The 12,164-nt window shown below is 46.4% G+C and overlaps 1 protein-coding gene across 4 annotated transcripts in view; it reads right to left on the minus strand.

Moving 5' to 3' along the window:
* The window catches only part of GRIK1 (glutamate ionotropic receptor kainate type subunit 1), a 970,975-nt gene that overhangs the window by 377,426 nt on the left and 581,385 nt on the right, over window positions 1-12,164 (minus strand). The gene's annotated exons all lie outside the window — the stretch shown is intronic.

Here is a 12,164-nt window from a genome sequence, read left to right on the forward strand (position 1 = left end):
TGCAAAAAAAATGGATTTCGATCAATTTGGACCACTATAGAAATTAAAGAAATTCCCTCTTCCCATGTGGATTCCCAAGCATTCTGCTTTTCAATAGGCCTAGGCAAAATCTGCATGATTTCCTTGGTGGAAATTAAAGCAAATGCCCATAAAACTATGAAAAATTACGTGACATTATGTGAAATGTTAGTTTCATCATTTTGCACCATTTATTAGTCCAAATTATGTCCTTCGAGAATGCATTCAATCAATCAGTGGTTTGTTTAGCACGACTACTCACCCATAGGAATCTCAAGGCGCTAGGGGTAGGGAGGTGCAGGTTCCAGTCCATCAAGGAGGGGAGTCTCTCGAAGAGCCTAGTTTTGAGGTTTCTCGTGAAGATGGGGAGCGATGTTGTCTGTCTGAGGTGGAGCGGAAGGGCGCTCCAGGCTCTGGCCGCGAGGAAGGAGAAGGAGTGTCCTCCTGATCTGGTCTTTCTGCTGTGGGGGACCACGGCGTAGAAGAGCTGGGCTGAACGTAGGGTCCTTTGGGGTGCGAGGAATTTGAGTCGGCTGGTCAGGTATGCTGGTCCGGTGCCGTGAAGGGCCTTGTGTGCGTGGGTGAGTATCTTGAAGGTGATTCTCGCCTCAAAGGGGAGCCAGTGGAGTGTGCGCAGGTGCTGGGAGATGTGACAGTGTTTTGACAGGTTGAGGACCAGTCTTGCAGTGGCGTTCTGGATGTGCTGTAGCTTGCGGTGAGGTTTCTAGTTATTACGGCGTAGAGTGCGTTGCCGTAGTCGAGGCTGCTGGTGATCAGGGCGTGAGTGACGGTCTTTCGGTGTTCAAGGGGGTTCCAATTGAAGGTCTTACGAAGGAGGCGGAGGGTATGGAAGCAGGAAGACACTAAACAAGCATTGCAATGCCAATAGGTCTGGCTTTAAAAGAATGCTGTATAGTAATTTGATTCAGAAAAGGGGGTGGTGATGAACAGAGTGTCTGAATTAAGCATACCACTCTTACCCAGTCCAAAGATCAGGGCTTGATCCATCACCGTTATTTAGCTCACAGCCCCATCCCAGCTCAGAACCTGGGTATATGAAAATTAGTCTGTCCCTGGCCCAGTGCATCATGGGAACAGGGCAGACCAAACTACCAAGCCAATTCTTCACCAGAAAGGAGACAAGCTTCCGGGGACCGGTTTCTGGTATTTCAGCCATCGTCGGCCCGGCTTGCTTGAATCCTGATGGAGCAGTGAGCAAGGGACTCATGTCTGAGTATACCCTGCCACACCTATAGTGGCCAAAAACGATTCAGAAAAGGGGGTGGTGATGAACAGAGTGTCTGAATTAAGCAGACCACTCTTACCCAGTCCAAAGATCAGGGCTTGATCCATCACCGTTATTTAGCTCACTGCCCCATCCCAGCTCAGAACCTGGCTATATGCAAATTAGTCTGTCCCTGGCCCAGTGCATCATGGGAACAGGGCAGACCAAACTACCAAGCCAATTCTTCACCAGAAAGGAGACAAGCTTCCGGGGACCGGTTTCTGGCATTTCAGCCGTCGTCGGCCCGGCTTGCTTGAATCCTGATGGAGCAGTGAGCAAGGGACTCATGTCTGAGTATACCCTGCCACACCTATAGTGGCCAAAAACGATTAAAAAAAGGGGGTGGTGATGAACAGAGTGTCTGAATTAAGCAGACCACTCTTACCCAGTCGAAAGATCAGGGCTTGATCCATCACCGTTATTTAGCTCACTGCCCCATCCCAGCTCAGAACCTGGCTATATGCAAATTAGTCTGTCCCTGGCCCAGTGCATCATGGGAACAGGGCAGACCAAACTACCAAGCCAATTCTTCACCAGAAAGGAGACAAGCTTCCGGGGACCGGTTTCTGGCATTTCAGCCGTCGTGTGGAAGGGTATGCTCAGATGTGAGTCCCTTGCTCACTGCACCATCAGGATTCAAGCAAGCCGGGCCGAAGACGGCTGTAATGCCAGAAACCGGTCACCGGAAGCTTGTTTCCTTTCCAGTAAAGAATTGGCTTGGTAGTTTGGTCTGCCCTGTTCCCATGATGCACTGGGCCAGGGTCAGACTAATTTGCATGTAGCCAGGTTCTGAGCTGGGATGGTGCAGTGAGCTAAAAAACGGTGATGGATCAAGCCCTGATCTTTTGACTGGGTAGGAGTGTTCTGCTTAATTCAGATACTCTGTCCATCACCACCCCCTTTATGAATCGTTTTGGCCACCACAAGTGTGGAAGGGTATGCTCAGATGTGAGTCCCTTGCTCACTGCACCATCAGGATTCAAGCAAGCCGGGCCGAAGACGGCTGTAATGCCAGAAACCGGTCCCCGGAAGTTTGTTTCCTTTCCAGTAAAGAATTGGCTTGGTAGTTTGGTCTGCCCTGTTCCCATGATGCACTGGGCCAGGGTCAGACTAATTTGCATGTAGCCAGGTTCTGAGCTGGGATGGTGCAGTGAGCTAAAAAACGGCGATGGATCAAGCCCTGATCTTTTGACTGGGTAGGAGTGTTCTGCTTAATTCAGATACTCTGTCCATAACCACCCCCTTTATGAATGGTTTTGGCCACCACAAGTGTGGAAGGGTATGCTCAGATGTGAGTCCCTTGCTCACTGCACCATCAGGATTCAAGCAAGCCGGGTCGAAGACGGCTGTAATGCCAGAAACCGGTCCCCGGAAACTTGTTTCCTTTCCAGTAAAGAATTGGCTTGGTAGTTTGGTCTGCCCTGTTCCCATGATGCACTGGGCCAGGGTCAGACTAATTTGCATGTAGCCAGGTTCTGAGCTGGGATGGTGCAGTGAGCTAAAAAACGGTGATGGATCAAGCACTGATCTTTTGACTGGGTAGGAGTGTTCTGCTTAATTCAGATACTCTGTCCATCACCACCCCCTTTATGAATCGTATAGTAATTTGAAGCATTACAGGTAAATATCATAGTAATAGATATGCATTTGTTTTGAAGCAATAACCTGCAGAATAATATTGGTGTAGGTTAAAAGGTCCGGTGACAGATGCATTCTCAAGCCAGACCTAAAAATCCATGTTAGTTAACCACTGACATCCTCTCATCTGTGCTGCTACCAGAGAAAAACAACATACATTATCTAATTTTCTAGGACACATTGATAACATTCCAATGTCATGAGTGCCCCTGAAAGTTCATGCTAAGGCAGCTGGATACATAAACAAAATAATAATTGCTGCATTGAAGGCAAGCACTTTTTTTGAGGAAGCACACAACTTCTGTCCAATCAAAAAATGTACTCCCGACTCCCAGCATGTGGGCAGAGCTGAATCCTCTCTCTAGTGATGCTCACATAATTATCAGGCAGCAGCTGTGCTGTCAAGCCAGACCATCGAAGAATACAAACTTTCACATAACTCGAGCAACAGCTGCTCGGGTACTGCTCATTTAGATTTTTCCTGTACAACCGTAATACGATTTTTATCCGAAAAAAATCTCTATAACGTAAAGTGGCACAATCCCAGACATTTCACAATACATTCATAAAGAGACATGACAGATATTAAGCGAATTTATGGTGGTGTAAATTTAAACGCTCTGGATTTTTACCTCATCTGGAATCTGATGCTTATCATTTGGGCTTCAGCCCATATTCTTGTTTTAGAACAACATTCTCATCTTCTCAATAGCAGCCCTTGGCAATATGTGCTTGGTCTAACTCTTTGGTAGGTCCGCAGCTCTAAATGGGAAGTGTGTTATATTAATAACCACTGCAATATAAATGGTCTTTTAGTGGACATGTTATCTCCGTTTGGTATTTTGTTTACTTCTGTTAGAGGTTGAATACCATGCATATTTTTATCCCCATTTACTATCACTGGCTAATATGATGGTGTGCAAACCAAACCTGGATTTTCACTAATGAAGGACTTAAATATTCTTTAGATCGGTTCCTAAATTAATATTTCTTTTTTATTTTCAAGGTTTGGTGGGCGGGTTTACTGTGTTCACTTTGAGTGCCTTGTATATTTTTGTACATACACCTCCCAAATCCCAAAACAAGACGCGCCACAAGCTGTGCTTCCCCAATCCCATCACTAAGTTTGTCACACACAAGTTCATAGCCTAAACCACTTTGTACTTTTCTCAATTATGGTTGGACCTTCAAATTTCAACTCACTGCTTCAATTTAACTGGATACAATGTGAAATATCAGTAACGCCCAGTGTCTGGGCAAAGTGGAGGGGCAGAGGGAGGGAATGGGGACCAGGGATGAGGCATCAAGCATCCAAACGCTTCAAATGCTCCATCTGTACAAGGCCTGGACTAGGGCAGACATGCGGTGGCTGCAACACCTTAACTAGGGGATTTCTAACGTCTTGTATCTAGTTGCCTCACAAAATGTGTCTAATGAATAACTTGTTATAGTCTATCGAATGGAGTCCACTTGTATATGTGTGTTTGTGTGCCTGTGTGAGAGAGAGCGAGATGGAGGTGAGTTCCTTCCCAGATGGTTCTGTCAGTGAGGCTACAACTACCTCCTTTTACAACTAAATCCTTTTGTACTTTTGCCCTGTCTGTAAACACCCACTGATAGTACAAAAGACGTATGTCCTGGCACTGCAGTCCACTAGACTAGCTAAGCTTTCCTCTTATTTGTGAGCAAATGCTCTTACCAATAAACCTCCTGGATCAGGGGTGTCCAATGTAGGGCCAGAAATTCCTCATCAGTACCAGATTTTCTGGTTATACCAGATTTTCAGGCTATTCACAAAATATACATTTACATACAATTCATTTAAAAGGAAGCAATTTACATAGTATCCTGAAATTATGGCTTCTGTCAGGCCCTCCTGGACTTGCATTGAACAATGCTGCATCAGCAGAACAGTAATCACCTTCACTGGTCTCAGTTCAATTTACTTCTCTCGGCTCCGCTCCAACATAACGGACCGTGGGGTGCAACCCCATAGTTAACCAATTTGCTGGATTACAGTATATTTTATTTTAAAATCTGTTTAATGTATTTCAAAAGTGTTGTTCTAATTTCAAGGGGAAGAGAATGTAAAATTGTTATACAACATGAACTTAACAAATTTGGCAACATGATTGGAAAGCGGTCTATAGATCTAGGCTTAAGTATTAGACTAGGAAGGTTCATTGGAATAGAGTAGGTTTGGGGCAGAAATTAAGTGAACAAGTCGGTTTGCACTCTCTTCTAAAGAATGGGAGAGTGGGGAGAAATGTCAATGCCAGTTAGTGTAAAATCCACAGTTTGGTAACATACACCTCAAGGTTCTGTTCATGGGTTCTTTCATTTTGACGTATTTGTTCCCTGTAATTTAAGAAACTGCAGCTTTTTGTGGCATAGGAACAACCCAAAACTAACAATATTTTTCTGTAAGGTTGTATTGTTTGTTTATGGTGACTGCCTAGTGAATGATGAAGTATGTATTACATTGTAGGCATGCATGAATGTTGAATCAGTATAGTTTTTGGGTGGGACTGATGTGTTGCCCTGGTAACATCTGGCTGCAGCTTGGAGGTACACTTTGTGGGAACCTTGAATGATATTTGCTGGTCTTATTAGAAGGGCGCTTGCCCTGTCAATGTGAGACAGAACTGCAGTTGGGCGATGTCAAGGAAAAATAAGTTGGATTTAGGCTTTTTGATACTTCTTATTGAGTTATTAGTTATTAGGCAGTAGTGAGTCAATGTGGATATTCAGACAATTGGCACAATGAGTGATAGAGGGTGAAGCTCTGAGATCATTACAGAGAGCTAAGTTTGGGTCTTGAATCTCAAGATGTCACTGTTGAAAACTCACCGTGTGTGACGTTTAGGTTTAGATAAAAGGCTGATGTAAGAACATTGATTATTATTTGGGGTGGGTAGTCACCAACCTCAAGGAATGATAACATTTACTGCTCAGGGTGAACCCTAACGTCAGCAATTGGCCTGAGCTCAACGCTCTGGTAGCTAAGGCATAGAATTGGCAGGTTTAACTTGGTGTTATGTGTGAAGTATTTACGCCGTACACAAACAATACTAAAGTTAAACTGCAAAGCAATAACATTCCCAGGCTGAATTAGCAAAATAGGATAAGGTGCAATAAACAAAATGACACCAAAACAACAGTAATCCAATAAGCGGACCGGAGATATGAATTTTGAAAAAGGTACGTAGAAATAGCAACCAAAAAGTTCATACCACCAATGACAGTCAATGGTCGTTGTAGACCAGGATCAGGGCATGATTTGAGGCTAACCGCGATGTAACCAGATTGGATACCCTAAGTAGATTGTTACCCATGGAAGTCTGAAAGTCAAAAATCCCTCTCCAGAAAGAGACTATGTCAATTTTTGTTAAGGAAACATGGAAATTTGTGCTAAGTCCCAGCACAGAATTGTAATTTGCCACCTTTTGAGAAGAAAAATCCTACCATGCTGGACGTCATCGAAATTGTAGCTACCATTGTGGAACTAAAGGCCAGAATCCTGAACTTGGTTATGCTGGCACCCTGGAGCGTTGGAAATTTTCATAGTCCTAACACAGAATGGAACTTTCTCATTTTTCTGAGGTTTCTGCACAGGACAAAGGTGAAAATTAACTGATGCTGTGGAGCTGCCAGTCAGATACTTTTCCCAATGGTCTTGCTGAAGCTCTGGAGGAAAAGCTTTCAAACGTTTCCACATTTTCTTCTAGTGCCCTAACAACCAGAAAGGTACACTTCTAAGACCCTCAGGACCTCAGGGAAAGCCACTTAGAGAGTCTTTGGGTGTAAGGCAGGATGCCAACAGCAAAGTCCAGTCCAGATCCAGTTGTCTCTGGTGAGATGGGAGCATCAGGAAAAAGGACTCTTGCAGCTTTTTGTGTCTGTGAGAAAGAGGTTTATTAGTTGCGGTGAATAGTGGCTAACTACAAGTTATATAGACACTATCTTGTTAAGTCCAGTCAAAGGTTTCAGTAATTGAAACCTGAGCTCAGCTTCTGGTAGCTATGGTACAGAGCAGACAGGCTTAACTTAAAAAATATGTGTAAAGGATTTAGAAGTACCAAAACAGTTTAAAAGTAAAAAAACACAGTGCAAAAAGAATCCCACTCCAATTTATAAAAAAGAGACCATTTTAATAGGCAGCAGCAAAATGACACTAAAATGACCAAAATCAAATAAAGGGAACTGGAGATATGAAGGTTTAAAGAAAATCGGCAAGAAGCCCAAAGAGTCAATAGTAGTGGTTGCAATAGAACAGTTCCTAGGCGTGCTTTGAGGCCAACTGGGATGGAGCATGGGGTGGACAAATCAAGTAAATTGGCCTGGAAGTAGGAAAGTTCAAAAACATTTCTAAGTCCTAATCTGGCAAGAGACTTTCCAATTTTCTGAGGAGAAACTCTTCTCAACATGGGATAAACATGAAATTCAATCTGATGCCTTGGAAATGCCGGTTGGATACTTTTCATGGTCGATCACCTTAAGCTCTGGAGCAAACTTTTTGAAAAAGTTCCAAAACTTCTTTTAGAGCCCAGACAAACACAATAGTGCATTTCTAAGATCCTCTGGACCTCAGGGTGTGCACTCAGAGGCTCTTAGGGTGTAGGCAGAGGGCAACAGCAAAGTCCAGTCCAGGTCAGTGGCCACTGGTCAGCTGATATTATTCACAGGAATGTCCTCTTCAGCTTCCAGGGGGATCAGCCTAATTATTCTTGGAGTGTTTGCTGTCCTTGGATTTCAGGAAGAAGGGGGTACAATCTTCTCAGGTACTTCTTACAGGTCATAGATGGCAAGTATAACAGGTATAGACCTCCTGGTATACTTTCTCAAGTCTAGCAGTCTTCTGCGCAAGGCTGGTTGAGGGTCCAACTTTTTAGTGTTCAGTAGCCTGTGGTTGGGGGACACTCTAAGGCACTCCTAGTTCCCTCTGGCCAATTGGGTAAAGGTTTCTAGGCCCTCGCTTGCCTATATTTTGCAGTAGTTACTGGTTGCCTCACTGCAAAAAGTCCCAAAATGCCATGTGCCTGGGTTTTTTCAAGTTGATGAAACCGTTCAGCAATACTACACTTGGGCCCTGAAGGCTGCAGGTGTGTTTGGAAATGTCATAGGGAAATCAGTGTCCTCCCACATCTAAAAATAAAATAATATTTGAAGCTGGACTAAAGTCGTAAAGTTAGGATTTTTCTCAGTTTAGGAGTAGTAAAGTTAGGAGTCCTAACTTTACTACTACTAAACTGAGAAAAATCCTAATTTTAAGACTTTCGGTATTCACAGAAGGCATTTAAGAGTCCTAAAGTTAGAAGCCCTAACTTTACTACTCCTAAACTGAGAAAATCCTAATTTTAAAACTTTCGGTATTCACAGAAGGCATTTAGGAGTCCTAAAGTTAAGAGTCCTAACTTTACTAATCCTAAACTGGGAAAAATCCTAATTTTAAGACTTTCGGTGTTCACAGAAGGCATTTAGGAGTCCTAAAGTTAGGAGTCCTAACTTTGCTACTACTAAACTGAGAAAAATTCTAATTTTAAGACTTTCGGTATTCACAGAAGGCTTTTGGGAGTCCTAAAGTTACGATTCCTAACTTCTGTGAATACCGAAATGAGTAAGTGCCTTCTGTGAATACCAAAATGAGTGGGTGCCTTCTGTGAATACCAAAATGGTAGTAAGTTTAGGATTTTGTCTTGTTAGTTCTGTGAATCGGGCCCCATATGTTTAAAGGGGAGGACACAAGCACTTTACTTCTGCTTAAACAGGGTCCAGAAAAAGGCAAAATCTGGGGTGACCAAGCAAAAAAGCTAGAGTTCCTACATCTGACATTTTGTTTGAGTGAGTATTGGGTGACAATGGCTGAAATATCAATTGTTCACAATTTGACATCAAATTGTTGATTGCTTACATATAGAAAATGTTGGACCTGGCCCTTTTGGCAGGTTCACCCCTAAACTTTTTGCTTTTTCCTAGCCTGTTTCTGTGACCTGGTGTTGGTGAATTTAGGCATCTGCGCACTTTTTCACTGTGGTACAGTGTAAAGTGCTTGAGCTCTCTGTGTATGTGTGGTGAGTGACCTGCCCTCCCATAGGAATGAATGGGGAATATGTATGCCCATGGTAGTTCCTGATGTGTGGGGAGTGCAGGGTCGAGTTTGATATGTGCGAACTCGTGAGATTGAATGCTGCGTAATGGTGTATGCAGCATGATTGCGTCTAGTCTAGAAGTGCCACTTTGAGAAGTTGGCATATTTGTGTAATTTGTGCCTGGCGCGTGATTGGCTGGTGAGCCTGGCCCAGAGTGCCTGGGCCTGCTTGTGGATTGACTGTCTGGTTTGAGGGTGACAGGGGCTGCAGAGCCCCCAGGAGGTTATCTGAGTCAGCCCGTGGATGAAAGGCAGCATCTGCTGCCAAGGAAGTGGGTGGAGATAGCACCTGAGTGTGAATGAGGCTGTGCCTGCCTGCCACAATGCTGGCTCCACCTCCCCGCTGGGCGACTGTCACCTCTGTCCCTGATACTGACAGGACTTCCCTATAACCAGTTCTAGCTGGTTCTCACACTGCCTGCACAAAGACTTCAAAGACTTTTCTGTGTATAAGAAGGGGCTGTGTCCCCTTCCAAAATGTTCTTGTTTTTGGACTTGAATCTGCCAGGGGCGTGCTGCTGTTGGGGCCCAGGGGAATCCCTGGGCCCTGCCAAGCCCCTGGATACCTGATGGACCTGGATGCCTGGAGGGTCTCTGGTTTCCTGGGGTCCCCTTTGCTTCACTTTGCCTCCAGGACCTTTGTTTTGGAGATCCCGTACCTTTTTCCTTGAACCCTGTGCATTTGCGTGGGACTGCCGGGAGCCTCCTTGCTGGTGTGGTCCTTTCTGAGGGGCCTGGCGCTGTCTGAGCCTCCAGCGCTTTGAGAGCGCTTTAATTAACTTACTGGGCAGAGCGCTGTCGTTTTCCCTTGGAGGGAAGCGCTCCTGCCCCCCTTGATGCTGATTTGCATATTTTTGGGGACGGGTGCCACCCCGTTTATTTCATTATTTAGCGAGTGCCCACCTCGCTTCTACGTTTATTTTGCGATTCGAGGGTGCCCACCCCTCGTTATGCCCCCGTGAAGTGGTCCCCACCGCGATCGCGGCAAAACCGGAATTCAGGCAGGCCCAGCCGTGACAGGGGCGGGGCCTGCCAGGAGGCAGAAGTGGAGCCACGAGAGAGAGAGAGGAGGTCGGGAGCCCACCCCGCCTCCTGGAGTCCAGGGAAGCCATGTGGTGTCCTTCCGGTCTCCCGTGAGGAGAGGAAGACCGGAGATGCCCGCCGCCACGAGAGGAGGAAAGGAAGCTGCCTGTCGGGTCCCCCGGGGCTCCCGAGTGTAGGGAGAGCCCCGGAGGCATGGCGGAAAGGAGAGAAGGCGGGAGCGCCCGCCGAAGGCAGCACGGGGCTGCCAGGATGGAGAGGAAGCGTTGAGCGCCGGTGCGGGGCTCCCGTGAGCGATGGGAGCCCCGGGAGGTGAACAGCGAGAGAGGTGCTGACTCCGCTAACAAAGGGAGTTGTCTGGAGCCTCGCGGGCTCCTCAGAGGAGGCGGAGCCTGCCCTGGTTCCCGCGCTGTGCAGGAGATTAGGCCGGCTCCTCCAGCGAGGCTCTCGTGAGTGTGAGAGCGCCGCCACCGCCGAGAGGAGAAGAGCCGGTGCTGCGTTGAGACGCAGACGGAGGAATCCCGGTGAGTAGGGGCTCCTTGGGGGTGTCAGTGCCTTGCGAGGCACAGTATCGTGGTGCCCCCCTTCTGCAGAGCGGCCCCGGATGGCAGCGGGCCGCTCCACCGATGACCAAATGCCCTGAGAGCCTAGGTGGCCCCAGCGTTGGGCATGCTTTGTTTAGGGGCCTGTGGGTGCCCCAGATGGGCACAAGTATTTACTAGCGGGTCCAGAGGGACCCAGGTTTCCTCCACAGTTCTCCCAAGGGGCATAGCTGATCCCCTGAGCCCATGTGGGGCTCCAACTTCCTGGGCATGTTTGGTCCAGAGCCTGTGTGGCTCCAACGCGCTCAGTTCCGAGCCTGTGGGGCTCCAACAGAAGGTGCAGTTTTAATTCTAGGGCCAGTGAGGGCCCTGGCGCAGTTTTGAGTCCCAGCTGCCCAGCAATTAGTGGGCAGCTGCACCGTTTAGGCGCAAGATGGAGAGTGAGTCCCTGAGAGAGACAGAGATGGCACAGCGGTGACCGGCCAGTCACAGCTGCGCAGCACTTAGTGCCAGCTGCAGCGTTTAGGCCCTTGTGATGTTCACAGGTGCCCAGCAAGTAGTGGGCACCTGCACCGTTTAGGCCCCTGACATTGAGACACGTCTTAGCCCCAACAAGGCCAGTTGGCCTAGGGACTGCCACAGGTGGTGGCTTATGAAGGCTTTGCACAATTGTGTGGTTTTTCCTTGCACCTCTGAATGTTTAGGCATCCTGTGTCTTTGCGCTATTGAGTTCTGTTTTCCTCCCTGGCACCTCTGAATGTTTGTGAGGCATCATGTGCTTTGTTCTTAACACCGCTGAATGTGTAGGTTTATGCATCATGTGTTTCCCTTTACTACTCCTCTGAATGTATATTTATGCATCATGGGTAATGTGTTCTTTTCTAGACCCCTAAACGCTGTGTGATACTTAGGTGGTTGTCCGTACACCTCTGAATGTTTTATGCATCATGTGTTTTCCTTTACTACTCCTCTGAATGTGTTTCATGCATCATGGGTAATGTGTTCTTGTTTATACCCCTAAATGTATTTTATTCTTAGGTGGTGGTTCTTTCTAATACAGGTGGTCCTAGTAAGGTCCTGGTCCCCTGCGTGATATTCTCCTAAGGTGGTTAGGGTTGCGTAGGTGGTACTTACCTGTTCCCAGTAGTTACTGGATGTGATTTATAACTGTTATTTTGTTTTATATCTTATTTTCTATGATCTACAAAGTACTATTTCTAAAAGTGTTGATGCTGACAGTGGCCCATGTGGCCCTGTCCTGTAAATAATCCCTTATGAATGTTGCCCGTGCCAGTTGGCACAATGTACATGTGTGATTTCTATCTGATGTGTGTTTACAATACAAAAGTTATTTTAATGTAACCTTGTGTGGAGTTCCTTTTGTGGTGTGCCTAGTATGTTGTTGCTGTTGTGCGCTGGCGCAAATGCTTAACACATTGCCTCCGAGTTTAGCCTCACTGCTCGTGCCAAGCTACCAAGGGGGTGAGCAGGG

Source organism: Lissotriton helveticus, chromosome 8, assembly GCF_964261635.1.
Source record: "Lissotriton helveticus chromosome 8, aLisHel1.1, whole genome shotgun sequence".
NCBI classification, from domain to species: domain Eukaryota; kingdom Metazoa; phylum Chordata; class Amphibia; order Caudata; family Salamandridae; genus Lissotriton; species Lissotriton helveticus.